Source organism: Lepisma saccharinum, chromosome 30 (assembly GCF_977018435.1).
Source record: "Lepisma saccharinum chromosome 30, izLepSacc3.1, whole genome shotgun sequence".
NCBI lineage: Eukaryota > Metazoa > Arthropoda > Insecta > Zygentoma > Lepismatidae > Lepisma > Lepisma saccharinum.
The window spans coordinates 2,559,830-2,573,482 of NC_139258.1; the positions used below are offsets into that span (position 1 = coordinate 2,559,830).

The 13,653-nt window shown below is 40.2% G+C and overlaps 1 protein-coding gene across 5 annotated transcripts in view; it reads right to left on the reverse strand.

The window, feature by feature from the left end:
* Positions 1-13,653, reverse strand: part of LOC145981803 (multiple PDZ domain protein-like) — a 963,820-nt gene that overhangs the window by 802,118 nt on the left and 148,049 nt on the right. The gene's annotated exons all lie outside the window — the stretch shown is intronic.

Sequence of the window (13,653 nt, forward strand, 5' to 3'; positions counted from 1 at the left end):
AACCACATATATGCAATACCAACCCAACCAATGAGGCTTGCACCCACGCCCTCCCCTCTGCTTGTACTACTACTATAGCCTGACAAGTTAAGTCTCGATATGCGCAGATCGCCGACGGAGCACTTCCTATTACGTTATCCTCCCCACCACTCTTCTACGTACTGGTCTGGCCTTGAGACTACGAGTGGTGCCAACTCAGCAAAATTAAGCTAAAACAAATATGACAAATGATTTTTACTGTGTAGATTGTCGGTGCCGGCTCATATCAGTTTATCAGTGGTTCATTTGATTTAATCCAGTCTTTGAAAATGCGTGCGGTGCGCGGAACGTAAACTGTAGTATTACGCACGCGCGTTAAGGTTTATAACGAAGAGAAACTACTGGGCGAATAACTTCATTTTCTGAATGCGACATCGAGCAGTTGCCTGGTTGTTGTTTTTTTTAAGCCGAGTGGGGTGGGGGTTCTTTTGTTTATCGTACAACAATCGTTACGAGAAGGCAATCTGATAACACGCTTGTCTGTGTTCTTTTTTAAAGCACTGAAATGTTCTTGCTCTTTAATCTTGGCTGCATATTTTTTAAATGCAAAAATCAAATCATGCTGGGTCCAACGAAATCCACAATCTGCTCTCGAAAGCCCCTTAGAGGACAGGCCAGAGAAATTGTTTACAATGTTGCAACATACTTGCGAAATCAGAAGGAGTTACATAAACTTGTGTATAATGTTGTCGAGTCCACAAGTGCCGCCACGGGAGTATCTAAATGGATGGTTTCTCAAGTTTTAAAAGGATTGGATTGATTTGTTGTTGTACGTCCACTTTATGCACAGTAAAGCTAATAAGGACTAGACCTACAGTTTAAAGTGGGATCCGAACCACTATGTGCCTCCACAAGGAATCGAACCCGGGATCCCTTGATTACAAGGCGACGACGCTACCATTGCGCCATCAGGGAGTTCAAGTTTTAAAAGAAGGAAAAGAGTCGTTGGCGAAAGGTGAGCTGAAGTTCTGTACTCCGACAGGTAGAAAACAGACCAGGAAAAAACTAATACAAATTTCGTTGAAAATCCTCAGACCATTCCGATCCCTCAAGGTTGCAACACTGCGAACCAACGTCGCTGCGGAGAATGGAGTGGGGAAATGTGGTGTGAGCTGCGCAACAGTTATTTGCAGATTCTTGTTTTTAAACTTGTCAAGTTATGAAGCATCTTAATTCCTGTCCTAAAATTGCTCATATTTTCCTTTCAAAATTTCTGAGCATGTAGAACATATCCTGTCCCAGTTATTATCTCTGGAGAAAGGCTGCGCATAGCGAACGCTGGTAACGGCAGTCGCTTTGCCCCTCCATGCAATCCTGTTTCCTCTCACGTGTTCATCGGTGGAGCCGTCTCGCGTCACTACTTGCGCAGAGACGTGTTTCCGTTCGCCTCCTCCAGAGATAGTTCGGACAGAGATGAGCAAATACGATCATAATTAGATTTCGTCCGTAATTTTGACCGGTTTCGCTCAAATGGAACATCGGACCCATCCTTCGAAATATCTACCTTCTTCAAAAGCTGCAAAATTACGTAAGCTCTCGTGCACACTTACAGACATCGATTTCGAGACAAAGCATCGTCTGCGCTTCTGATTCTATTATGAAGTTTTCTTTGACAAAGTATACTAGAAGTGTCTACACCAACATGTTTTTCTTCCTGCGTGTTTCTTCCAACCGAAACTATTTACACTGACAATATTAGTTCAGGTGCATGCAATCATTTAGTAGCGCCTATATTTTTCAACAAACCTGTTAACGTGTACAAATATTATGAATAGCGTAAAATATACAAACAACGTCTACGCATGGGGCCCAGAAAAGACAGAAGGAAAGAATGCTGTCCGATACAGTCACGTACAAAACTGAGTTGCACTTTTAAGGTGAACTTTTAATTTGAATCAGCCATCAACCCCTTGAAGTCAGGCAACCCGAAACACGCAAGGAATTGGCGTTCTGCATAACATGCAAGGATGGCTTTTACGATGGATAATAGCAATGGGAAATATCTCTTAAGTTTTTTGGTTTTATTTGGCAAAACTGATCGCGGGCCCCACTTCCTGCTGACCTGTCAACCAATCGTCGTCGGGGTGCCTCGATGAATGTTAATCTCAGTACCGAAGTAAAAGCTGTAGGAGTAACATCGCTCTCCCGTTATAACGTTGCCAAGCGTACGTCAGTTTTTGTCAGTTGTTATTAGTTTGTATAGTGTTTGGGTGTTGTGTGTACTACTTTTCCGTGCTTTGTGTATTATTATGCAACTTTTATACAGCAATGACGCTGATCAACTCTCTCTCTTACAGTACGTTTGGCAACATGCTGTCTATCCGACGCTTATTTGTTTCGTCCCGCCAGGAAGTTTCGGTGTCTTGTGACTCGAAAATGCCCGATGTCAGTCGAAGTTAAAACTATTACTGTTAATTAATCGTTAATTATGATTAGAGCCCGGAAGTTCAGGCATTTATTTTCGTTAAAATAGGCAGGCAAAAAGGCATTTATAATGTGGTAAATAGGCACTAAAAATGAAAAAAAAGGCAAAATAAACCGAAAAAAAAGGCACATTTAAAAGTCGCTTACTTTTATCTATAATTTCTGGCAAAATGTTAAAATCTAAATTGGGAAGAGCATTTCAATTTTCTCCGTCTTGATTGCACATAACTACAAGGTGTTTTTTTAAGTTCTCAACATTCATTGATAGTCGTCTGTCAGAGAGAATGTTTTTCATAATAGAAAATGATCTTTCTACTTCGACAGAAGTTATTGGAGCATACATATAACAAGCTAATGTAGCTGGACTCATTTTGGTAACAGCATTTTCACCTTTTAGAATATCACAAATTGTTTTCGATTGTTCCAAGTCCTCATTTGCACTCACTACCCGCTTGCACTTTTCCGCAACAGCTAACCCCTTTTCTCCTGGCACTTCCATCATCTGCTGCATAGATTCCTCGTACATTTTCATGGATGCTACAAGGTGTTTTTTTAAGTTCTGTAATTGTAATTGTCTCTGGCAATGCACCATAATGTGCAAAAGTAAACTTGAATAGCACAGGAGTTTTTTCACTTCACGAATTGAAGCCGCTTCATTTTCTGGAAGAGCATCGATCACCTCATTGATTTTTTGAAGGTTGTTAGCATAATATATAGCTGCTGATATCCAGGTTCCCTATCTCGTCAAGACTGGTTGCTGAGGTAAACTAAGCTCAATCGCAACTTCCTGAAATTTTCGGGTTCGAGAGGGAGATTTCAGAAATATCTTCTTTGTGTTCGAAATCAACCTGTCCACTTCAGCAGTCAATCATGCACAAGAAATGTTAACCGAAAGGCAATATCCTGACTCAGCATGAAATACTTTTTTCTCACACTTTTCTCCTTCAGCAATGTTGAAACATGCGTGAGTTCAATATTACTTAAATAAGGCGAAAATTATTCACATAATAAACGGAAGAAAAATAAATGCAAACAACGTTTCTTGGGAGAAAAATAATTTATATACACATTTTTTTAAAAAAAATGTCAAATTTCATTAAAAAAGGCAAAAAAAGGCATTATAATTAAAAATAGGCAGTGGGGTCCCAAATAGGCAAAATAGGTAAAATGAAAAGGCTTCCAAAATATTCGAAACAACATAAGAAACGTATATCCAGAAAAATTTTATCAATATATGCAGTAGATAAAAAGAGGCATTTTGCCAAACTTCCGGGCTCTAATTATGATATATTAAGACTGTTACTTATTTCTCATCTTCCACGGAGAAACATATGTTACTTTGACAATGATGCACGTACTTGCATAATAGTTATTTACACATAACTGCAGTTAATCCACTGACGAGGTTCTAATAAATACCAAGAATCGAACCCGTGACCTTGGCTTCACAGAAGTTCCGAATTGTACACGCAACGGGAAAAGAATCCACAATGAATGCCCCATCAGAGGCAACAATAGGGGCAGAAACGCCGAATAGTGTTCCCCGCAAGAAACCATTGTAAATAAACTAAGGAAGCGCTTCCAAGGCTCGTGGGTGGTGACCGCATTTATGGCTCATCCGTGTGGCTTCCATCTGCTTAACTGGAGATGTGATTGCTGGCTTCGAGCCATAACGGAGGCTGCCTTTAATGACATGCAGAAAGGAAACTTATGTCAGAACACTCTTGTAATGGACCTCAAGCAAGTCTCCATTTGTTCCTCATGCGTATGGGAGAAGAGCGAGTGGTTATCGTTGCCAGTCCCTGTTAACTACAATCAAGATACGTGGTCTGTTAGGAAAGTAATGAGACTGATTTTCTGTAAACGATGAATTTTATTATTTTTACAAATCAAGGTTATCCCCTTCAAAATAGTTCCCTTGGGCAGCTACACAGCGATGGAGGCGTTGTTTCCATTGTTCGTAGCAATGCTGGAAGGCTTCTGCTGGAATACCTTTTAGCGCGTCGGTTACGCTCTTCTTGATATTATCCAAAGTATCAAAATGGCTTCCTTTCAAGTGGTTTTTGAGCAAGGGGAATAAAAAAAGTCGCAGGGACTGAGATCCGGCGAATAGGGGGGCTGAGGAACCACAGGAATGCTTTTTTTTTTTTGCCAAAAATTCCTTGATGGAGACTGCCGTGTGACATGCTGCAATGTCTGGTCGCACACATGCAACCCTTTTCCTGCGTCTTGCAAGGACTTCATTCGGTACACACGTTCAAATTTAACTCACTACTGTTCATTCTCACCGTCAATCGACGATCTGACCTCACCCTTTCCACATTGTCATCCGTTTTTGAGGTTGAAGGTCTTCCCGCACGAGGTTCTTCTTCCACTTGTTCTCGGCCTTCTTAAAAGGACTTCTGCCATCTGAACACTTGCTCCCTAGATAGTGCATGTTCTCCATAAGCCCTTTGTAACATTTCATAAGTCACAGTGGCGGATTCGCCAAGCTTAACACAAATTTTGATGGCACAACGTTGTTCAAACTATTGCCAGTCCATTTTCGTAACGCACCTCACAAACACAACTTCACGTCAGACGCTCTCAACAATCGTCTAGCAACTGTAGCAAGTTGAAACTTGTACTGAGTCAACGGCAAGCATTCACCTACCTGCCGTGTGAAGGTGGGGGCAGCAGCGTTGCCGGTTCGTGCACAGTGTTGCCACTCTCATTAATTTCCTAACAGACCACGTATATTAATTTAAATCAGGTTTATTTAAATCACGTGACTTTTGGTAAATTTCTCCTATCGGACAAACTGATTTCTTCAAATTTACAGGAGAAATTTCTTACCGAATGAAGTTTCTTTACACTTGTGGAAGTTCGGGGAAGTGTTTTCTTGCATCGTTCATTGAATTTTGCCGGTAAATCATCTATTTTTCGATATAAATGTGTGACCGATGCACGAAGCTCTTGCATCCATTTACTTCCAGGTGGATGTAGCCTGTGTCTGATGACGTAATCCCGGTCAGTGTTTCCAAACACGTGTTTTTGTAACTGAAGAAGGTACGTTTCCGCAAATGGTTTGTGGGGCTGTGTGTCAATGGTTCGTGGAGCTATGCGAGAATGTTGTGTGGGGCTACGCATATTTTTTTCTAACCCAATTTTTAACTATTGTAACCTAAACGTGCCCCTACCTAACCTTACCGGAAATGGTTCGTGGGGCTATGCGACAATGGTTTGTGGGGCTACGTAGGTACTTTTGGGTGGAGTGGGGTTAAAACACTGCATGCCGAGTACGGTAGTGAAACTGTGACCGCCATTTTGCGTGTTACCGAAGGCAAAAAGAAAGGAAGTAAACTGACTCGATATGTCGCAAATAGAGCTTATTCCCGTGAAATAAGCGAAATGCCACCTTCAGCAATGTTTCTCAATGCAGAATACGTAAGTACGAATATTCAAATTAAATGAACTAGCAAATTTCATCAGTTTTCCGGAGATAAGAAATTTACCTGACTTATTTTTTTTTTTTTAAAAAAAATCACTGATTTCGTGGCGTAGCGTTTCGTCCGAGTTGAGTTTGGTCCGATTTCCAGGAACAGGCAGCTTTCGGTTACCTCACCGAGTAGCGTTTCGTCCGAGGGCTACCATCCTAATAGTGTTTAATGAAGCTTTAAAACCTACTGTTCATTGCTTAGGTTTTCAGTGCGATAAGGTACATTGTTAGCGCCAGCCAGGACTGTGTGCCCTCTTTAATTGTGACATCTATGAAAATTGAGATGGGCCTGCCGTATAGCCTCGCACTCGGCATGCACGACAGGGGGTCATAAGTTACCCACGGACGCCATGAACCCACACGGATGGAGATTTTAAGTTATTTTGAGAATGTTTAAAATGCCTAACAGCTCCATGGAATTACTGTACACGGTCTTAAATTTAATAAAAATTAGGGCTAGTCCCAAAATTAAAATGCAGCTTGCGCTTTGTCATTTATGTGTTACACAGAATGCCTGATATAATTATATGCAGTAAACCCTTGTTAACACAAACTCACTTAAGATAACTCTCGGTTAACATGAACAAAATGTTGGTCCCGGCAGGGATGTATTATATCTTATAGAAAGTTTTATCGGTTAGCAAGAATTACGAACTGTTTTTTAGTCCGTTGCGTCATTAGATCTCATTTAACACGAACTTCAAAGTTTTTCATATTTTTTTCCGTTGTTCCTCTGCTAGGTATGTAAGAAATCGCTCAACAATCTCTATCATCTTGTCAACAATCAACTTATACAGTATTGTAACCAACAGATTCAGATCAACAATGTGTTCAAATGTGTTTTTCTATTCTTTAAAACATAGCCAGTACAAGTAACATCAAGATTAAAACTTGGGTGCAATTGCTCGACAATCGCGATCATCGCGTCAACAGTATTTAACCAACAAATTCAGTTGGGTGTTCAGATGTGTTTCTCTATTCTTTAAAACGTAGCCAGTACGAGTAACATCAAGTTGCAAGCAGTAAGACGGAAGTCATGGCCAAGAGGAAACAGACAGGCAGAGATCTGCAAACAAAACTGAGAATCCTAGAGGAAGTAGACCGTGGTGCATTGTACAAAACGACAATTGCTGAACAGTACGGAATGGCCAATTCTACATTATCTACAATACTTAAATACATAATACGTAATGTAAACGGTTAATGTGTAGAAAGAACTGTATTCCAACAATAAAATTTGAGTCCTCGGTTAGCACGAATCTTTTTTAACACGAACTCTTGATTTTTCCAACCCTTGGAATTCGTGTTAACGAGGGTTTACTGTATAAATATAGATAACATCTTAATAAATTATAATCTCAATATATTTTAATCCATTTGGATAAAGAAAGAGACATTTCTTAAAAATTTGGCTATGTCTCCTGACTGCTCCATTGCTTCAGTGGCTCTTAAAATTCTGTTGTCAATCGAGACATATTTCTTCTTCCTTTTCACCCCTTCTACATGCAGCTCCATTCTTACAATCTTAGCATCTGAATGTTCCGCTTCTCTCTTCTAATACATAATCAAATCTTTCACTGGGGGTGTGGTTTACCCACGACTGAGTTCAATCGGTTAGTGAAGGTGTGACTCGTCATCAGCCAGGCTCGGACGAAACGCAACTCATTAAACCGTCGCGGACGAACTGTTGCGTTTTTCTAAGAATTTGATAATTTAAAGAATAATGTACATAACGATTTTGTAGATATCAGAGTCACTTTTGGTGAAAGTACATTACACTGGAGAACAAAAGAATATTTTATTTTGTGGCATAAAGTTTAATAACAGTTTCAGCACACAAAACAGCTGTGATTGCCAATTGTATGATTGGTTCAGTTGAATTGACTCCAGTTATAAAAATAAACACACCATGGAAAATGTAGGAGGTAAAATTACTCTACGCTTTTCTCGGTAATATCAAAATTTGATAATGGGCTGAAATTCCCATTAAGAAAGTTATTTATTTATTTGTTAATTGTTGCTAGGCAACTTATGAAGCATTGCTAGGCAATATATCTCTTAATGTTGAATTTTGTAGAATAACTAAGCGAAATTCAAATATAACTGGTGCATAGCAGCAAAGCTACAACCAAATATACATTTATATATATATATAAAAAAAAAAAAACTAAGCGAAATGCGTTTAATGTGAATACGTTGGAAATATGAGTTCCTCACGTAGTAAGTCTTTCAATAACCCAAATGTTTTTTTTTGTTATATAAGTGGAATATATTGTCTACCATCACAGAGAAGAAATACCACGGATGTAGTGAGAGATTTGTATCAGGCTTATTTTGCCAAAAAATCTGGGACAACAGAATAAAAAATGGGTCCCACATATAGTTTGCAAAACTTGTTTAGAATCACTTCGTTATTGGGGGCAAAGCCGACGAAAGGGACTCAAATTTGGAGTGCCCATGACATGGAGTGAACCAAAAAATCATGTTAATGATTGTAATCACAAAAAGAAATAATACATTGTTGTTGGAAGTTCATTTATATGTATGTCTGATGTTTCCGCCATTTTGATTTAGTTGCATTTATTTCATAAATTTGAGCTAATTCAGGAAATATATTATTATACCATTATTCAGCAGCATGAAATCGCCCTAAATTAGCTCTCAAACACTGTGCCGCAATTTCACTGTTCCCCAGTGTTATTCTCGTAATGATTGATTGGTGTTTATTATGCTCTAAATAGGGGTGTGCTCCCGTCCCGATCCCGACTTCGGGAAATGACCAAGTGTTTTCGGGATCCCGAGCAGTCGGGAAATACCGAATGGTCATTTTTAAAAGCCGTTAATTCTCGATGTTTTCTGCATTGTAAATGGCTGGAACGTATCGGAAATTGTTGCTTTTTATTCCAGAAATGCAAAAACAATCACTTAAGGTGAAAATGACGTGTAGAATTTGAGATTTCCAGGGCTTCTGGAAATGGCGACTTTTCCCGTCCCGCACACCCCATAGCTCTAAGAAACAAAATATATGTACTGATGGTGTGAAGCGCATATACAAGGGTTGGATAAAAAGTAATGGCAACACTGGTATAATTGGTACTTGACTGTATTGGCAGAGGAGCACGTGTTACATTCCTTCAAAGTAATCGCCCCTCATCTCTACGACCTTCTGTCACACGTATGGAAGGCGTCGTACACCGTCAGCACGTCCATCTCTGTCGATGTCCCGCAGTGACCGCCCTATAGCACGTATGATGCCTTCGCGCGTGTCGTAGTGCTTCCCGCCCAGTGGTTCCTTCATTTTGACAAAACGGTCGAAATCACACGGTCTCGTACCGGTGAATACGGCGGATGTTCCAGTACCTCCCACTACCAGTTATGCAGGAGCGCCGTCACATTGTTCGCAGTGTGACACCTTGCATTGTCAAGCAGGATGATGGGACACCGTGCCGTCGCTTCCTTCTTAATGCGAGACGAAGGTGGTGTTGCAAGAAGGTGCAGAAGTAGGCTGCGTTGACCGTCTGCCTGAGAGACGTTGTTCTTCTTGCCTAAACATATTGTTACGGCACTTGCACTCTCGTCCTCTGCTTCAGAGCACTGCTGGTTTTCACTGAATAACATACAATCGCTCCCACTCACTATACTTCCTCGTCTGACATTCCTTTATCAGCCACGAAACGCTTGTGGCGCTGTGACTCACCCCTTTCACGGGACAGCAGTGTTGCCATTAGTTTTTATCCAACCCTTGTAAAAGGAAGCGTAATATTTAAACTGTAAAAACACTTAAATTTATCTTGATTTAAAATTCAATAATTTTTGTAGGAAAAATTTTGTGTAGAATAACATACAAAATTCTGATCATATTAAACCGAAAATAGCGTCATCATTATTAAACTGTAAATAAACATGTTACAGTATCAGAAGCAGAAAAATGTATATTTGCATATATTTTTTTTATTTGCTTTAATCAAACTGCTCAAATTTTTCACGGGGCCGTTTACCAGAAAAAGCATTTCTATATATAAAAAAAATCTATATGTAGGAGCACAAAATCCATATAAGCAATTTTAAGCGTGTTTATCAAATAAAAAAAATGATTTAAATAGAAAAAACTGACAAAATTTGAAAACCATCAAAATGATTTTTTAAATAAAAATTCATGATTTTATCCACCACGCGGGCCCCAACTGCCAATGCTCACTGTCTGATATAGGGTGGCTACTCAACGGGAATTATGTGTGAATTATTGGCTCCGGGAATTCTGCGTGAATATTTCTCCGTAGACGTGAAAAACTGCATCTTTTATAATTCCAAGTCCCATTGAATTTATACATATTTATTAATGCCCTGAAGCAAGTTTCTCACAGTTTAGTCATCATTTTTATAGTTTTTATATAGAAAAAGAAGAAAAAGCTGCGCGGGAAATAAAACTGAATTCTCCCAATTCCTTTACTTTGTTAGTGTCCTTTGCAAAACAATCCATGTAACCGACTGAAAATTATTGCAAAACTAAGATATCTTGAGGTTCATTAGGTAAATTTGAAATTCATACATAGAATTAACAATGTTATAAATGAGTGTATTCCGTAACGTTTGTGACTTCGAATCTGAGTATGTGAAATGGCAAATGAAAACTCTGCACCTTGTGTCGTTCCTTTCTGGTGTTCGCCACTGGATCACTACGTCACGGTAGCTACCCAATCTCCTGGTGCGGCGGAGTTGTGAGACTCTTCTTAATGCTACACTGAGCATTTTCAGGACGTAACGATTTGAAAAAGAAATAGCTTCTTGCCATTTTACAAATTTAATTACACATTTTACCTTTAAACAATCACTGCAAAATAACAACGATATTCACAAACACAATCACATTTCAATTAAGCTGCGGCTTTTCGTTTATAACAGTGTTTTTCACAAATTTAACATCATCTCACACAACACAACTTACTTTTTCATTTTTACGCACTGTTGTCCAGGCAACGGAATCAATAAAAGATTAGACAGTTCTACAAATGTTTATAAACCGGAAATGACTTCCGCTTCCGATATTGCGTGTAAAAATTACAAATTTAAATCAACACAAACAACAGTATTGAAACTAACAAATAAATCAAACACATTTCTGTGAAATTAACAGAAAACAAATAAAATATTACATATGGCCAAAATAAACAAGGCGTATCAACTTTAAATTACATATTTCAAATATATGTGTTTGTGGCCTTGAATTTTTGGAAAGTTTGCCTTGAAAAGCTGGAATTATACTTGATTTTTATCATGGTCCTAGAGTGGCCACCTTGTGGTAGCACAGTGTTATCACCTCTTCCTGACGAGTGTTGCCACTTGGAAATTTACAACCCACGTACCTTCAGAAACCATCATTACTATTGGGTGGTGAGAGGGCGCCACCATCTGTGAAATATCATGGTGTTCTGTCACCATCCATCGGCGTCACACGACGTTTACCTTAATCAATTCTATCTCCTCTTTAGCCGCGCCAAGCACCGATGTTCCCAGGGTGGAAATTTCCCACGATCGGGGAATTCGAGAGAGAGAAATTGATGGAGTAAAAGTGTGCGACAACGAGAATATCTAGAGACATGAAATTAATTCGCTAAACCAAATCTCATTTCTAATTCATCTTTGCTTCAAATTTATGGCTGAGGGCAGGATCCTAACAAGGAAATATTGGATTGGATTGATTTGTTGTTTTAAGTCCACTTTATGCACAGTAAGGCTAATCGGGACTGGACCTACAGTTTAAAGTGGGATCCGAACCACTGTGTGTCTCCACCGGTACACCTTGATTACAAGGCGACGACGCTACCACTGCGCCACCGGGGAGGCCCTAACAAGGAAATATGTCTGTTGAGAACTCTCCTACTCAATTTCTAAAACTACGACGGTCAAACATAGACTCCTTACTGACAACTAATCGGTCTTCGAGGATAAAGTATACACACCTAGGTTAAAAGCTCAGGCTGAAAAGGTAAGGACAAAATACGAGGTGGTATCAAAAAGTTTCGAGACTAGTTCTGCAACACGCCAACAGATGGCAGCGCAAGGCTGCACGCACAGGCACACGGAGCACCAACCTTCATAAGGCAGTGTGCCAAGAGACATCGTCCTGTGTACATCGTGAGCTGTGCAGCTGGTGCTCTTCTGACCAAGTGCGTTACCACGTCTGCGATTTCATCATGGACAGCAAGTTAAAACAACGAGCGACGTGAAATTCTGTGTGAAACTGGGCAAATACGCCACAAAGACACGCGCGCTTCAAGAGTGGAAGAACATCACTGGAAGACGACGAGAGATCAAGACGACCTTCAACGAGCACAACACCCGAAAATGTCGAAACCATTCGGCAACTTGTGCATGAGGATCATCGGAGAACAATCCACAACATTGCTGCCATTGTCGGTGTGTCATTCGAAACAGTGCAGGCAATCCTCACGTGTGATTGGAACATGCACCGTGTTGCTGACAAGTTCGTCCCCAGGCTGCAGACCCAGGAACAGAAGGTCCAAGTCTGCCAAGAACTACGTCAGCGTGCCGTCTTTCAGTGTAGTTCTTCCACTCTTGAAGCGCGCGTGTCTCTGTGGCGGAGATGCCCAGTTTCACACAGAATTTCACGTTCGCTCTATTCTAATTTGCTGTCCATGATGAAATCGCAGACGTGATCAGAAGAGCACCAGCTGCACAGCTCACGATGTACACAGGACGATGTCTCTTGGCACACTGACTTATGAAGGTTGGTGCTCCCTGTGCCTGTGTGTGCAGCCTTGCGCTGCAAGGGGGAAGGTTGACTTTGGGTGCCTTAGACGGTCATTCCTTACACCCTCATTACCAACAATGACGCGAGATTTCCTTATTGCATCGTTGCAGGGTGTTTCTGTGACCGTGAATAATGCGTTCGACAAATCGACTGAATTTCTGTAAGATATTTGTGAAGATGGGGATGAGTGATGATGTGATGAAATTGATGAATGAACATTCGCAAACATCCACGCCCAGGCCGGGATTCGAACCCGGGACTCCTGGCGTCGTAGCGCGATGTGCTAACCACTCCGCCACGGGTAAGTCGAGACTCAAGATTGGTCAGGTTGTCTTCATCATATCTGATTATAGAGAATTGTGTACGATTGTGTAAACGTACATAGGGTAGACCGGGGCTATATCGATCATTTCACATTGAACAGTACATAAAAAATTGAAAAAAACTTTTCCTCCCAAAACTGTTAATTTATTCTGAAACGCCATTCTTTTGGCTACAAAAGTGCACAATTTAAAATTATATGTTTATATTTCTGATAGTTGTAAAAATGGAAAAACTGAAACACTACACATTGCAAGATTTTTCTAAACTACGGGGTAATTCTGATCATTGACGGGGCTATTCTGATCACTTGCAAAATCACATGTCTAGATACATTTTCCACAAATGAATTGTATCTTACCAAAGCCCCGTCACATATGTATTTCATGAAACCAAATGTTCCATCGTTCACCTCGTATCCAGTCACCTTTAACAGTACTTTCGTTGGAGTAGTACAACTGACCGCAAAAACGCAAGTGATATTGTCTTCATCGTTACCGACATTCTTAATTTGCTGTCGTATTTTCATTTTCTTCCCTACAGGCGTATGCTCGTCAGATAGCATGCTCCCACTTTTCTTCTACATCGTTTTGTCTTTTCTGGCTGTTTGGTGAGATAT